Below are 15,679 nucleotides of genomic sequence, written 5' to 3' on the forward strand. Positions count from 1 at the left end.
GTATGTTATATTTTACCACTAAAATATATGAAAGAACTCTAATTGGCTTAAAGAAAAAGTAAGTGCTTAAATTAAATATCTTATCAGAAAAATAGAAAGTAACTCAAATGCCTCTTAGTATACATGACTTGAATACGTTTTTGGTAAATAAGATATTTTGTTTTCTAGAGTCAATTTTTTTTTTCTTTTGGGCTATTTATAGCTTATGAAAATTGAATAAAGCATATTTTGTGAGCAAAATTGAAACATTTATATTTCTCTTTACCTGGTTTTCCAGAATTTGGAAACTAAGTATTTTAATTTGTGACAATGTAGTTATTTGCCTAAGTTCATCAATAATATGTTTTCTTTTATAAGAGGACACATTGGAGACACTGATAACTTCACCAAAGCTTGGACTGGAAAGGCATATTTTCAGATATGACCAGATTGCTTTAAGGAGTGGAGGTTGGTTTTATCAAACTGATAAAAGGGCCCTTGGAAAGACTGGCCCAATACTTTGTCTGTACAGTTTCCTTACAAAGTTTGTGACCTTATGGTAAGTAAAAATGTCACCTTCTGACAGGTCCATGAACTTCAAAATACTTTGGGACATTGAGAAGAGTTTACCCAATTCATACAGGCATTGCAGGCACAGTCCGATGGTGAATCCTTGGCTTGGCCTTCTAACGCCAAGAGGCTTTTAAAAGTCTAATCTGATATCTCTTATGAAAAAGTACCAGCAAAGCCAACTTATGAGAACCTTTATGGTGGATCACTATTCTTGCTGTACTTTATGCAAACAATCAGACCAAGTATAATAAGACTATAAAACTTATTTTACAAATAACTTGGTACTACTAAGATTTATCTTTAGTAGAAACGGAGAACTTGGAAGAACAAAATTATGTTTCAGAAGAAAATTGCAGAACATGTTTTGAGATTCTAGCCCTAATCATTATTTTTATAGAGATAGGGTCTCACTGTGTTGCTAGGACTGGTTATGAACTCCTGGTCTCAAGCAGTCCTTTCACCTTGGCCTCTCAGTATAGTGGGGTTATAGGCATGAACCACCACACCAAGCCTGCCACTATTTTCTTTCTTTCTTTTGGAGACGGAGTCTCACTGTGTCGCCAGGCTGGAGTGCAGTGGTACAATCTCTGCTCACTGCAGCCTCTGTCTCCTGGGTTCAAGCGATTCTCCTGCCTCAGCTTCACAAGTAGCTGGGACTATAGGCATGCGCCATCACACCCAGCTAATTTTTGTATTTTTAGTAAAGACAGGGTTTCACCATGTTGGCTAGAATGGTCTCAATCTCTTGACTTTATGATCTGCCCACCTAGCCTCCCAAAGTGCTGGGATTAGATGTGTGATTCACCGCGCCTGGCCGCCTGCCACTTCTTTAAAAAAAATCCACTTGTAAGGACTACTAATCAGAATGTATAGTCAGGGCAACTTGAATCTATGCTCCTGGGTGACCATCTTTAATCCTTTTTTTGAGACAGGGTCTTACTCTGTCACACAGGCTGGAGTGCAGTGGCATGACCTGCCTCCCAGGCTTAAGCGATCCTCCCACCTCAGTCTTCCAAGTGTCTCTGGCCACAGGCCTGAGCCACTATGCCAGGATAATTATTGTATTCTTTGTTGAGATAGGGTCTTGCTATGTTGCCCAGACTGGTCTTGAACTCCTGAGCTCAGGAAATCCACTCACTTTGGCCTTTCAAAGTGCTCGGATTATAGGCATGAGGTACCATGCTTGGCTGATCCTTACTCTTTATATTTGAATAAGTACTCTTCTAACTAGACTCTGAACTTTTTGATTATTTCAGTTTGACCCTATACTCTGATGTATGTAATAAAGTGTTTGAAGTTATTTGTTTGAAAGATGTTTCTTACTATGTAAGCCTTCACTGCAATCAGTATTATATTAGTGGATACATGTATGTGTAAAGATTTTATAGACACATTTAATAAATCTAACAATATTACTTATTAGCTGTATTGTTAACAGTGTTAATTCACTCATTGTAAATGGTTATCAAGTTTTAATATCTGTAGTGATATCTAAAACACTTACTTCAAAGATATTTTGTAGCATGAGGCTTACAGGCTTTGTAAGCACCATTTTCAGCAAACTAACACAAGAACAGAAAACCAAACACTGCATGCTCTCACTCATAAGTGGGAGTTGAACAATGAGAACACATAGACCCAGGGATGGAAACACCACGCACCAGGGCTGTCGATGCGTGGGGGCCAAGGCGAGGGATAGCATTAGGAGAAACACCTAATGTAGATGACAGGTTGATGGGTGCAGCAAACCACCATGGCATGTGTATACCTATGTAACAAACCTGCACTTTCTGCACGTGTATCCCAGAACTTAAAGTATAATAATAATAAAAAAGTGTTACTTCAATGAGTCAATGTAATATATGAAGTGTGACTACACCTATGTTTAAAAGATAATTTTAAGAATGTTACTGATGAGTTGCATTAATAAATAGTATTAATTCAATCAATAAAAGTGTTTACCAATGTCTAAAGTATGTATGTGTTTAAACATACTTCCTTAATAAAAACTTTTTCTTATATATGTTACTTCTTTGTTGTGAAGAGGGTTATGTCAGTGAATGCATATTATGTATGTAGTGAAGTGTTTGTAGATACATTTAAAATGATTCTAATAATTTTCTTAAAACTGATGCTAACAATGTGAATTCAGTGCATATAAGTGGCAAGCAAACCATAATGTATGTAATAAAGCATTTAAAGATACTCCTTTAAAATATTTTTAAAAACCATCTGCCCGCCTCGACTTCCCAAAGTGCTGGGATTATAGGCATGAGCCACCACGCCCAGCCTATTTCTTTTTAAGAGTATTCACTGTTGCATACATAAATGCTACTGATTTTTATATGTTGATTTTGTATCCCTAACTTTACTGATTCATTTATCAGTTCTAAACAATTTTTTCATAGAATATTTAGGGTTTTCTAAATACAAGATCATGTTTTTGAGAATGAGGATAATTTGACTTCTTGCTTTCCAATTTACATGCCCTTTATTTCTCTTTCTTTTGCTTGATTGGTCTGATAGGACTTCTAATATTATATTGAATAAAAGTGGTGAAAGTGGGTATCCTTGTTTTGTTCCAAAGCTTAGAGAAAACAGTTTCAATTTTTTCCAGTTTGCAGTTAGATGTGGGTTTGTCATATTTAGTCTTTTACTTCATTGAAGTACTTTTCTTCTCTACACAGTTTGTTGAATGCTTTACTATAAAGTTGGATTTTAATTATACTGTATTTATTATGTACTACATTTATTTTACTATGAAGTCAAATGCTTTTTAAACATCAATTGAAATAATAACATGGTTGTGGTTTTGGTTCTGTTAATGTGACACATGAGATTTTATTGATTCATGTATGTTGAATCATGTTTGCGTCCCTGCGATGAATCCTATTTAATCATGGTGAATGATCTTTCCAATATGGATTGAGTGAGGATTTTCTAGTATTTTGTTGAGCACATGTTTGTCTATGTTCATTGAAGATATTGTCCTGCCTGTAGTTTGTTATTGTTATATCCTCATCTGGGTTTAGTATCAGGCAAATGCTATCTCACAGAATGTGTCTGGAAGTATTCCCTCCTTTTTTTTTTTTTTTTTTTTTTTTTTTTTTTTNTGTGCAGATTGTCCTATAGATAAATTCATGTTCTGAGGATTTGGAGTACATATTATTTCATCACCCAGGTGATAAGCATAGTACCCATTGGATAGCTTTTCAATCCTCACCCTATCCCACTCTCCACCCTCAAGTAAGCCTCAGTGTCTATTATTCCCTTCTTTGTGCCCATGTGTACTCAATGTTTAGCTTCCACTTGTAAGTGAGAACGTACAGTGTTTGGCTTTCTGTTCCCACATTGGTTCACTTAGGATAATGGCCTCCAGCTCCATCTGTGTTGATGTAAAAGACCTGATCTCATTCTATTTTATGGCTGTGTAGTATTCCACGGTGTATATGTACCACATTTCCTTTATCCAGACTACCACTGATGGGCCCTTACGTTGATTCCATGTCTTTGCTGTTGTGAATGGTGCTGTGATAAACATACATTTGCATGTGGTTTTTTTAATTATTATTTTTTGAGACGGAGTCTCACTCTATTGCCCATGCTGGAGTGCAGTGGCGTGATCTCGGCTCACTGCAAGCTCTGGCCCCTGGGTTCATGCCATTCTCCTGCCTCAGACTCCCAAGTAGCTGGGACTACAGGCCACCACTCCTGGCTAATTTTTTTTTTTTTTTTTTTTTTTTTTTTTTTTTTTTTTTTTTTAGTAGAGACGGGGTTTCACCGTGTTAGCCAAGATGGTCTCGATCTCCTGACCTCATGATCCACCTGCCTCGGCCGCCCAAAGTGCCAGGATTACAGGCGTGAGCCACTGCGCCCGGCCTCTTTTTAATTTTTTTTAAAGAATTTGAATAGAATTGGTATCAGTTCCTTTTTAAGCATTTGGTAGAATTCATCATTGAAGCCAGATCCTTGGCTTTTTGCTGATGGGGAACTTGTTATAATGCCTTAAATCTCATTACACTGACTGGTTTTTTTCATATTTTCTATTTCTTCATGGATCAGTCTTGGTAGGTTGTTTGTGTGCAGGAATTTACTCACTTCTTCCAGGTCTTCCAATTTGTGGGTATACAGTTGTTCGTAATAGTTTTTAATAATTATTTGCATTTTTGTGGTATCAGTTGTTATGTCTCCTTTTTCATTTCTGATTTTATTTCTTTGGGTCTTCTATCCTTTTTTAGTCTAGCTAAAGATTTGTCTCTTTTGTTTATCTGTTCAAATCCTCAACTTTTTGTTTCATTGGTCATTTGTACACCTTCTTAGTCTCGATTTTATTGGTTTTTCCTCTGATCTTTATTATTTCTTTCCTTCTACTAAATTTGGATTTAGTTTGTTTTTGCTTTTCTAGTTACTTTAGTATATTGTTACGTTGTTTATGTAAAACCTTTCTGTTTTTTTAAATGTAGGCACTTATTGCAATAAATTTCCCTCTCATCACTGCTTTTGTTGTATTCTTCAGTTTTTTTTTGTATATTGCATTTCTATTTTGCTTCCAAACGTTTTAAATTTTCTTCTTCTTTACTGAACCACTGAATATTCAGAAGCATGTTCTTTAATTTCCATGTGTTTGTGTAGTTTCCAAGGTTCCTCTTGTTATTGTTGTCAAGTTTTTTCTCTTGTGGTTAAAAAAAAGATATAATTTTGTCTTTTTTTGCATTTGTTGAGGATTATTTTGTAGCCTAACATATAGGCCTGGAGAATGTTTCACATGCTGATGAGAATTATATGTACTCTGAAGCAACTGACTGACATGTTCTATAAATGTCAGTTAGGCTCATTTGGTCAAGTGTGTAGCTTAACTCCAATTTTGTGGTTGTTGTTGATTTACTGTCAGAATGAGCTGTTCTTTCCTCAGAGTGTTGAAGTACCCTACTATTAATACATTGCAGTTTTCTCTCTGTTTAGATCTATTAATGTTTGCTTTATGTAGTCGGGTGCTCTTGTTTTGAGTATATATTTATAATTGTTATATTTTCTTGCTAGATTGACTCCCTTTTTAGACAGGGAAAAAAATTTTTTTAATTACAAACTCAATTCATTTGGTGTGTTTCAAAGGTGCAATACTTTTCTTCATTTATCAGTGAGAGAAGTTAGAAATTAACTTCCCCAAAAAATCAGCAAATGGCAAACAAATGTCCTTGAAAGTCACAATCACATATAGTGTGTCCTAGAAAAGAGGAGGGGCAAGACAGGCTCCACCCACTTTCATGAGTTTCATCCAATACTGGATCTACTCCAGGGTGGAAAGAAAAGGCAACTTTCAAAAAGGAGCATGTTACTAAATGAGGCATTTACTCTACTCCTTCCTAAGAGCACCAGATGAGGAGCATGGTTTCTCAACTAGATCTAGGAAGTGGAAGGTGGAATCAATCCATCCTCCTCCCCTGAAGGACTATCCACTGGTTAATGAATTTAAAAAAACAAGACTAAAAAACAAACCCCACACCCGTCCTCGAAAAAAAGAGGAGAAAAAAAAAAAAACCCAAAACACTAAGATGTCCCAGATTACTCTCCAGAGTGGAACCAGGGAGCAGCTTCAACAATTCCAGTTAGTCTGTATGCCTTGCTTTTAAACAAACAAAAAAATTCTTTTTTCAAGCTACAAAACAAAAGCTAGTACTAATCACTTTTCTGACAATACACAATTACTCAAAGTCACCCAGTCCTGGGAGGGGGAAGGGGCCATAGCTATGGCCTTGTCTCACGTGAGTGTATGTGGGTAGGTGCAGGGCATTTGCCATTATTGCAAAATGAACTTTAATTTTAATCTTTAGTTTGATTTAAACACTGCTTTTAGTATGATGCCAACACCAGCTGGGCAGAAAGGGCTCTGGAGAGATGTTCATAGCAGCACACACCTGCGGCTCTTCTTTGGTTCTGGAGGCTCCAGGGCAGATATTGCTTCGTCAAATACATTCTTTAGGCCTTTCTGTGTGAGTGCAGAACACTCCACATACCTTACAGCCTTCAGGTCATGGACCAGCTTTTCAGCAATCTCTGGAGTGATAGGCTTCTGTTTGTTCTTGGAAAGTTTCTCAGTAGTAGAGGGGTCATCTCTGAGGCCAATTTGGATCCCAGCAAGCAAAAAAGGAGTCTTTGGACAGTGGCGAGTTATCTCAGGCACCCACTTTTCTTTCGCATTTTCAAATGAAGGTGGAGAGACCACTGAAAAACAGACTAGAAATACATCTGTCTGTGGATAACTCAGTAGTAGTAATCTGTCATAATCCTCTTGCCCTGCAGTATCAAAAAGCCCAAGAGTATATGGGTCTCCACCAATCATAACTGACTGCATAATTGTCAAAAACAGTTGGCACATGTTCCGATGGAAATTTGTTTGTTGTGTAGGATATCAGGAGACTTGTTTTACCAACAGCATCGTTGTCCACAACAACACACTTAATTGTCTGTATTGCTGAAATAGTTTTTTATCCACCTTAAATATTTAAAATCTGATGTTGACCTCAGCTTCTCCACTGGGGTGTTTGAAATTGACCCCTTTATCATTACATAGTGACCTTCTTTATCTTTTTACGTTTTACTTGTGGTCTATTTTATATGATATAAATATTGCTACTCCTGCTCTTTTTTGGTTTCCATTCGCATGGAATTTTTTCTCATCCTGTCATTTTCAGTTTATACGTGTCTTTTATGTGATGAAATGAGTTCGTTGAAGGCAGTGTGTATATGAATCTTGTTTCTTTATTCATTCATCCACTCAATGTCTTTCAATTGAAGAAATGAGTTCATTCTTTTGATAAATAAGTACTGATAAATAAGTACTGTTGTCATTTTGTGACTTGTATCTTTGTTGTTTTGTAACTCCTCTCTTTCTCACTGTCTCTTCTTTGTGGTTAATTTTCTACGGTACTGTGTTTTAATTTGTTGCTTTTTATTTTCAGTATATTTATTAGAACATTTTGTTCTGTGATTATGAAGATTACAAAAATATCTTAAAGTGATGACTTTAATCACAATATAAACAAAGAAAAAAACTAAGAAAGCTCTACACTTCCCCACATTTTGAATTTCATTGTGTCACTTTACGTATCTTTGTATTTCTGCTCTCTTAACAGGTTCTGTACTTTTGTTTTTGATAGATTTGTCATTTAGTCATCATACTAAAATGATAAGTGGACTGCATACTACAGTTACAATTACAAAATTTTGAGTTTGTCTGTGGGCTTATTATTATCACTGGCTTTTATAACTTTAGATGTTTTCTTTTTTGCACATTTGTGTTTTTCTCTTTCAGACTGAAGAAGTTTCTTTGGCATTTCTTGTCAGAGGGGTCTGATGGGATGCATTCTCTTAACTTTTGTTTGTCTGAGAAAGACTATCTCCCCTTCGTGTTTGAAGGATAGCTTTGCTGGGTACAGTATTCGCAGTTGACAATTTTAGTCTTTCAGTACTTTACATATACTCCCACTCTTTCCTGGGTTGGACAGTTGCCATTTAGAAGTCTGTTGCCAGTCAGATTGGAGCTCCTTTATACTATTCACTTATTTTCCCTTGCTGCTTTTAGTATTTTATTTGTCTTAGGCCTTTGAGGGTTTTGTTATCCTATGTCCTAGGGTAATCTTATTTGGCTTTACTCTGTCTGGTGATCTCTGACCTTCTTATACTTATACTTGGAGATTTATATCTTTCTCAAATTTTGGAAAGTTTTCTGTTATTATTTCTTTGAACAGACTTTCATTTTTTTCCTCTTTTTCTTTTTTGAGAAGGAGTCTCACTCTGGCACCCAGGCTGGAGTGCAGAGGCATGATCTCAGCTCACTGCAACTTCTGACTCCCAAGTTCAAGCAATTATTTTGCCTCAGCCTCCTAAGTGGCTGGGATTACAGCTGCGCACCATGACACCTGGCTAATTTTTATAATTTTAGTAGAGACAAGGTTTCACCACGTTGGTCAGGCTGGTCTTGAACTCCTGACCTTCAGTGATCCACCTGTCTCAGCCTCCCAAAATGCTGGGATTACAGGCATGAGCCACTGCACCCTGCCTCTTTGAATAAACTTTCTATTCCTTGCTTTTGCTCAGCTTCCTCTTGAATATTAGTAATTCTTAGATTTACTATTTTGATGTGATTGTCTATATCTCATAGGCATTCTTCACCACTTTTCATTCTTTTCTTTTGTCTCATCTGACTGTGTATTTTCCATCAGCCTGTCGTTAAGATCACTGATTTCTTTCTCTGCTTGATTCATCTGCCATTGAGAGCCTCTCATGAATTTTTGTTCAGCCGATATACTTCTTAGTTTTAGGATTTCCGTTTGATGTTTTTAAAAAATAATTTCAATCTTTTCCTTAAATTTCTCTAATACATTTCTGAATTGCTTTTCTGTATTATTTTGTGTATCACTGAGTTTCCTTAAAAATATTATTTTTGGGGCTGGGCGCAGTGGCTCACGCCATAATCCCAGCACTTTGGGAGGCTGAGGAAGGCAGATCACGAGGTCAGGAGTTTGAGACCAGCCTTGCTAACATGGTGAAACCCCGTCTCTACTAAAAAAATACTAAAGTTAGCTGGGTGTGGTGGTGGGCGCCTGTAATCCCAAGTACTCGGGAGGCTGAGAGAGGAGAATCACTTGAACCCAGGAGGCAGAGGTTGCAGTGAGCCGAGATCATGCCATTGCACTCCAGCCTGGATGACAAGAGCAAGACTCTATCTCAAAAATATATATATACTATTTTGGATTCTTGACCAGAGAGCCTAACTATCACTGTTTAGTTAGTGTTGGCCAGTGGCTTCTTGCTTTGTCCACTCGGGAAGATTATGGATTTTTTGTCTGCTGTTTTCTCTTATGAATGTACATCTATGTGTCTGCATTAAAGGATTAGTTATTCATTCAAATCTTCTCTATCTGGCTTGTTTTACTTTTTATTGGGTGTGTTTGTTAGAGATTGTTTGCAATTTACCTTGAATATCCTTTTTGCTATGTCACTACCTCCTTTTTGGCACTAGATGGCACCTTAATCCCAGGTTTGCCTCAGCTCTAGCACCCATTCAGAGCACTTCTTGTGCCAGATGAGGGCGGTCCTAAAGGGAATACCAGGGAAGCTTGGCAAGGCTAGCTAGGAATTTGCGATCTGAGAACTTATGAAACATAGCTCCTACAGCATGGTGTTACCGAACAGCCACTGTGATTTGGCATCTCCTCTGGCTAAATAGCTAAATTTCCCAGGCTGGGGATACTGGTTACCTAATCTCTTCGTTTCTGGGTGTCCTCAGGAGTTTTTCCTCCCTTAAGGCACTGGCTATACTTCTTATGGGTATCTTTTGTCTGGAATCCCAAGATGGCGGGAAAGCTGGTTGTCTTCCTTAATCTTTTTCTTCATCTTTTTTTTTTTTTGGTCTAGTAAACTTTAATAGGTGAAAATTTTTTTGCACACTTGGTGTCTGGCAGATTTGTGCTAGGATGTCAGGAATATAAAAGTCTTACTTTTTTATATCTGCATGGATTTTTTCACTTCTCCATTACTTCAGTAACTATCTTATTTGCATATTTGAGTTCTGTGATATTGTTGATGATAATCTTGGTGGCTTTGAATTTGTTTAAGGTTTTCTGTCAGTCAGGAAGTGGAAACCAGCTTGCTTCTACTCAGCCTTTTTGGTGATGTCACTGTCCTTATGAATTTTGAAAGCTTTACTGTGAAGGGTGTTATATAAGTAACATGTAGTAAGGTATTTGTAGACACATACTTAAAATATATATATATATATTTTTTTTTTAATTGAGATGGAGTCTCACTCTGTCACCCAGGCTGGAGTGCAGTGGCATGATCTCGGCTCACTGCAAGCTCTGCCTCCCGGTTCATGCCATTCTCCTGCCTCAGCCTCCCGAGTAGCTGGGACTACAGGTGCCCGCCACCATGCCTGGCTAATTTTTTTGTATTTTTTAGTAGAGATGGGGTTTCACTGTGTTAGCCAGGATGGTCTCAATCTCCTGACCTCATGATTCACCTGCCTCGGCCTCCCAAAGTGCTGGGATTACAGGCGTGAGCCACCGCACCCAGCCCTTAAAAGATATTTCTAAGATGTTGTTGATAAAATGAATTTGTAAATGTATTAATTTAGTGATTTCAAGTGTTTACCCAATTGCAAATATATAATAAAATGTTTAAATATGTTTCTTTAAAGAAGTTCCTTACTATACATCTTAAAATCTTTGTTGTGAAGAGTGTTCTTTTAGTAAGTGGATATGTAGTGTGAGGTTGTAGACACTTACATTAAAGATAATTCTAATAATGCTATTTATTAGATGAGTTGGTAACTATGTTAACTCATTGAATGCAAGTGCTTAACACATGATAAAGCATGCAATAATGTGTTTAAACATGTTTTAAAAGATGCTTTTGTTATTCATTTTAAGAGCTTTGTAATGAAGAGTGTTATTTCAGTGAGTGGATATAATACTATGCAGGGAATAGTTAGTACACACATGCCTAAAAGATGATCTAAGTATATCATTGATAAAATGAGTTGGTGACTATGTTAATTCAGTGAATGCAAGCAAATATTACCAAACTGGAATGTATGTAATAAAGTGTTTAAACATGGTTCTTTAAAGAGTTTTCTTATTACACATTTTATTATATATATATATACACACACACACATATATATATATATACACACACACACACACACATATATATATATATTGAGATGGAGTCTCACTCCGCCACCCAGGCAGGAGTGCAATGGTGCAATCTTGGCTCACTGCAACTTCCTCTGCCCCCCAGGTTCAAGTGATTCTCCTGCCTCAGCCTCCTGAGTAGCTGGGACTACAGGTGGGTGCCATCAGGCCCAGCTAATCTTCTTTGTACTTTCAGTAGAGACGGGGTTTCACCATATTGGCCAGGCTAGTCTCGAACTCCTGACCTCAGGTGATCTTCCTGCCTCAGCCTCCCGAAGTGCTGGGATTACAGGTGTGAGCCACGGTGCCCGGCCTCTTTCCATGCATTTTAAAAGCTTTGTTCTGAAAATTGTTACATCAGTGAGTGAATGCGGCTCACTGTAAAGTGTTTATAAGCATATGCTTAAAAGATGATTCTAAAAATGTTACTGATTAGTTGATGTGTTAATTCAATGAATACATTAATTAAATGCAAGTGTTGACCAAATTGTAAAGTATGTAATGAAGTCCTTAAACATGCTTATTTATAGATTTTTAAAATTATGCATTTAAAAATCTTTCTTGTGAAGAGCGTTATATTAGAGAGTACATCTAATATTTCACTGCATACACCTACTCACTAGGTTTGCAGGCACATGTTCAGAAGATAAAACTGGTAATGTCACTTAAAATATATGTTGTTAACTGGATTAATTCAGGGAATTTAAGTGTTTAATAAGCTATCATATATGTGTAAAGTGTTTAAGCATTTTTTTTTTTTTTTTTTTTTTTTTTTGAGACAGAGTCTCACTCTGTCACCCAGGCTGGAGTGCAGTGTGCGATCATGGCTAGCAGCAGCCTCTGCCTCTTGGATTCAAGCAATTCTCCTGCCTCAGCCTCCTATAGATGGGACCATAGGTGACCGCCACTACACCCCGCTAATTTTTGTATTTTTAATAGAGATGGGGTTTCATCACGTTGGCCAGGCTGGTCTGAAATTTCTGACCTGAGGTGATCTGCCCCACCTCGGTCTCCCAAAGTGTTAGGATTACAGGTGTGAGCCACCCTACCACGGCCAGCCAAGCATATTTTTTTAAAGATGTTTCTTACCATTGCATTTTGGGTAAGAAACATTCTACGGCAAAAAGCTTTTATTTTAATGAGTGGATCTAACGTATGTAATATATGTAGTGAGATGTTTATATGTTGAAAGATAAATCTAAGAATGCTACTTAAAAGATGTGCTGTTAACTGTATTCAGTAAATTTAAGTGTTTACCAAGCTGTATAGTATGTAATAATGTGTTTAAATATGCTTCTTTAAAAATATTTGTTATCAGAGAGCGTGATGTCAGCAAGTTGTTAGAATAGAAACTCTCTCACTCTACTTGCTTCCATAAAAATGCAACTAACAGTTTTCCACAGATTATAATACCTTTGTAAATATCTCAGAACGTGGGAGTGACTCTGAGACATCTTCTCGAACTACAGACCAAGAGCCACACATAAAGTGTACGAGGAATGATTTCACTTCGACCAAGTTGCTCCTCTCCCCAAACTGCACAGTGATACACACAGCGTTTTCCAGTAATCATGTTATTTTTTCAGAGGGAGAAAAAAATTGGAGGTGAATATTTAGCTATCCTATTATTCTGGGACCATTCACAGGAGATACTATCTTGTCTCACCTCATGGGACATATTGGAGGGTATTAGAGGAGCTGGTCCTACCCTAGCCTACCTGTTTTTCTAGCCCAGTACCATCTTATCTCACCAATACTCACACTGACCCCAGGGCATCCTGAAGGCTCAGATCTAGCCTTTCTTCCTCTTTGCAGAAAGACCTTTCTCTACCCAGATACACAGGGACATCATTTTATACACTTACCTTAGGTGTTCTAAGGAAAAGCACCTACCCTGATTGACACATCTGTGAAAGTAAACAACTCTCCCAGTGGAAGGTGACAGAATTCGGGCCGCTCTGATTAAAATTCTCTGGCTTAGTGCTTGCTGTAGCTGTAGGGTCACCTAGAAATTGCAGGGAAAGGTTAATGTTGCCTTTGTGGTTCCCTTCCCTGCCAGTAGGTGAAAAACTAGCCCTATGGCCTTTAGCATAACTATAAGCGCAACTATGTGTGTGTGTGTCTGTGTGTGTGTGTGTGTTTGCGTTATGTTTATTACATGCATATTTATACAAATCTGTATGTATGTATGCATAAACGTATAATTTTGTGTTATTACATATAAGATCTATATTTTAGTATTTATAATCTATATGAATTTTTTCTTGCTTGCATGCAAAGGCACCACCACAAACGCAGACAGTGCTATAATGTTGTATGTATAAATATTTATATTTTGATTTCTATTTATTTATATGTTGATGATATATTTGTAAATGTTTCCTATTTCATTTAAAATGTATGCATTTATGTGTATGTATATATTAATTTCCAGTTATGGTTTTACTTGTGCCCTGTATGCTTAAACATTCCAGACTGATTAATTGTGCTACATTGTTTCCTGAGACTACAGATTCCAAAACGCCGAGATCCTGCTGAGGCTTTTTCTGGTCTAAGTGGGAAGATGCGGCTACACATTGGACTTCACGCGTCAGGGCCATCTCTTCCCTTGGCATTTAGAAAAAGTTCACTTCTCCTATAGGAGGGAGCAGAGAAAGTTGGCTGACTGTTTCAGGGCAAACGAAGAAACCAAATGTCTATGGAACCTGGCAATATTAGGCAGTCTTCCATTCAAGTCCTATTTGCACACTGTCTCTCTGAGATTTTAAGAAAAGAAAAGCTCTCAGAGCCTTCCTGCCACGGTGCTCACACCTCACTGCTCCAACCTCTGGGGCGCATTCCATCCTTTCAGCCTGCAACTAGCAGAGAAAAAAATCACATATTTTCTTGCTCCATACACACCTTGTGCCGAGCAAAAAAATTAAATTTTAACCATGAGGGAAACTGTGCACATCCAAGCCAGTCACTGTGGCAACCAGATTGGTGCCAAGTTCTGGGAGGTGATCAGTGATGAACATGCCACCAGCACCTACCACAGGGACAGCGACCTGCAGCTGGACCGCATCTCCGTGTACTACAATGAAGCCACAGATGGCAAATATGTTCCTCGTGCCATCCTGGTGGATCTAGAACCTGGGACCATGGACTCTGTTTACTCAGGTCATTTTGGCCAGATCTTTAGACCAGACAACTTTCTTTTTGATCCATCTGGGGCAGGCAACAACTGGGCCAAAGGCCACTACACACAGGGAGCCAAGCTGGTTTATTCATTCCTGGATGTGGTATGGAAGGAGGCAGAGAGCTTTGACTGCCTGCAGGGCTTCCAGCTGACCCACTCACTTGGCTGGGACACAGGCTCTGGAATCGGCACTCTCCTTATCAGCAAGATCCAAGAAGAGTATCCTGACTGCTTCATGAACACCTTCAGTGTGGTACCTTCATACAAGTATATGACACTGTGGTAGAGCCCTACAATTTTCCATCCATCAGTTGGTAGAAAACACCGATGAGACCTATTGCATTGACAACAAGGCCCTCTATGATATCTGCTTCCACACTCTGAAGCTGACCACACCAACCTACTGGGATCTGAACTATCTCGTCTCAGCCACCATGAGAGGTGTCACCGCCTGCCTCCACTTCCCTGGCCAGCTCAGTGCTGACCTCCACAAGTTGGCAGTCAATATGGTTCCCTTCCCATGTCTCGATTTCTTTATGCCTGCCTTTGCCCCTCTCACCAGCCGTGGAAGCCAGTAGTAGCAAGCTCTCACAGTGCCCAAACTCACCCAGCAGGTTTTCAATGCCAAAAACATGGTGGCTGCCTGTGACCCCCGCCACAGCTGATACCTCACCATGGCTGCTGTCTCCCGTGGTCAAAAGTCCATGAAGGAGGTCGGTGAGCAGATGCTCAACATGCAGAACAAGAACAGCAGCTACTTTGTGGAATGGATCCCCAACAACATCAAGACAGCTGTCTGTGACAGCCACCTCATGGCCTCAAGATGGCTGTCACCTTCATCAGCAACAGCACTGGCATCCAGGAGCTCTTCAAGCTCATCTCGGAGCAGTTCACTGCCATGTTCCACCAGAAGGCCTTCCTCCACTGGTACACAGGCGAGGACATGGACGAGATGGAGTTCACTGAGGCTGAGAGCAACATGAGCGACCTCATCACTGAGCATCAGCAGTACCCGGATGCTACCACAGAAGAGGAGGAGGATTTCAGTAAGGAGGCTGAAGAAGAGGCCTAAGGCAGAGGCCCCCCATCACCCCAGGCTTCTCAGTTCCCCTTAGTTGTCTTACTCAACTGCCCCTTTCCTCTCCCTCAGAATTTGTTTGCTGTTTCTATCTTGTGTTTTGTTTTTTTCTCTGCTGAGGGGTCTAGAATGGTGCCTGGCACATAGTAGGTGCTCAATAAACACTTGTTTGTT

The 15,679-nt window shown here is 38.7% G+C and overlaps 2 pseudogenes; one reads left to right on the forward strand and one right to left on the reverse strand.

The window, feature by feature from the left end:
- Positions 1 to 6,451: 6,451 nt before the first annotated feature.
- Positions 6,452 to 13,849, reverse strand: LOC108518261 (cell division control protein 42 homolog pseudogene; annotated as a pseudogene).
- A 333-nt stretch (positions 13,850 to 14,182) lies between these two features.
- Positions 14,183 to 15,499, forward strand: LOC108518276 (tubulin beta chain-like; annotated as a pseudogene).
- Positions 15,500 to 15,679: the final 180 nt, after the last annotated feature.

The sequence above is a fragment of the Rhinopithecus bieti genome, unplaced genomic scaffold (genome assembly GCF_001698545.2).
Source record: "Rhinopithecus bieti isolate Rb0 unplaced genomic scaffold, ASM169854v2 scaffold_44965, whole genome shotgun sequence".
Classification (NCBI taxonomy): Eukaryota; Metazoa; Chordata; class Mammalia; order Primates; family Cercopithecidae; genus Rhinopithecus; species Rhinopithecus bieti.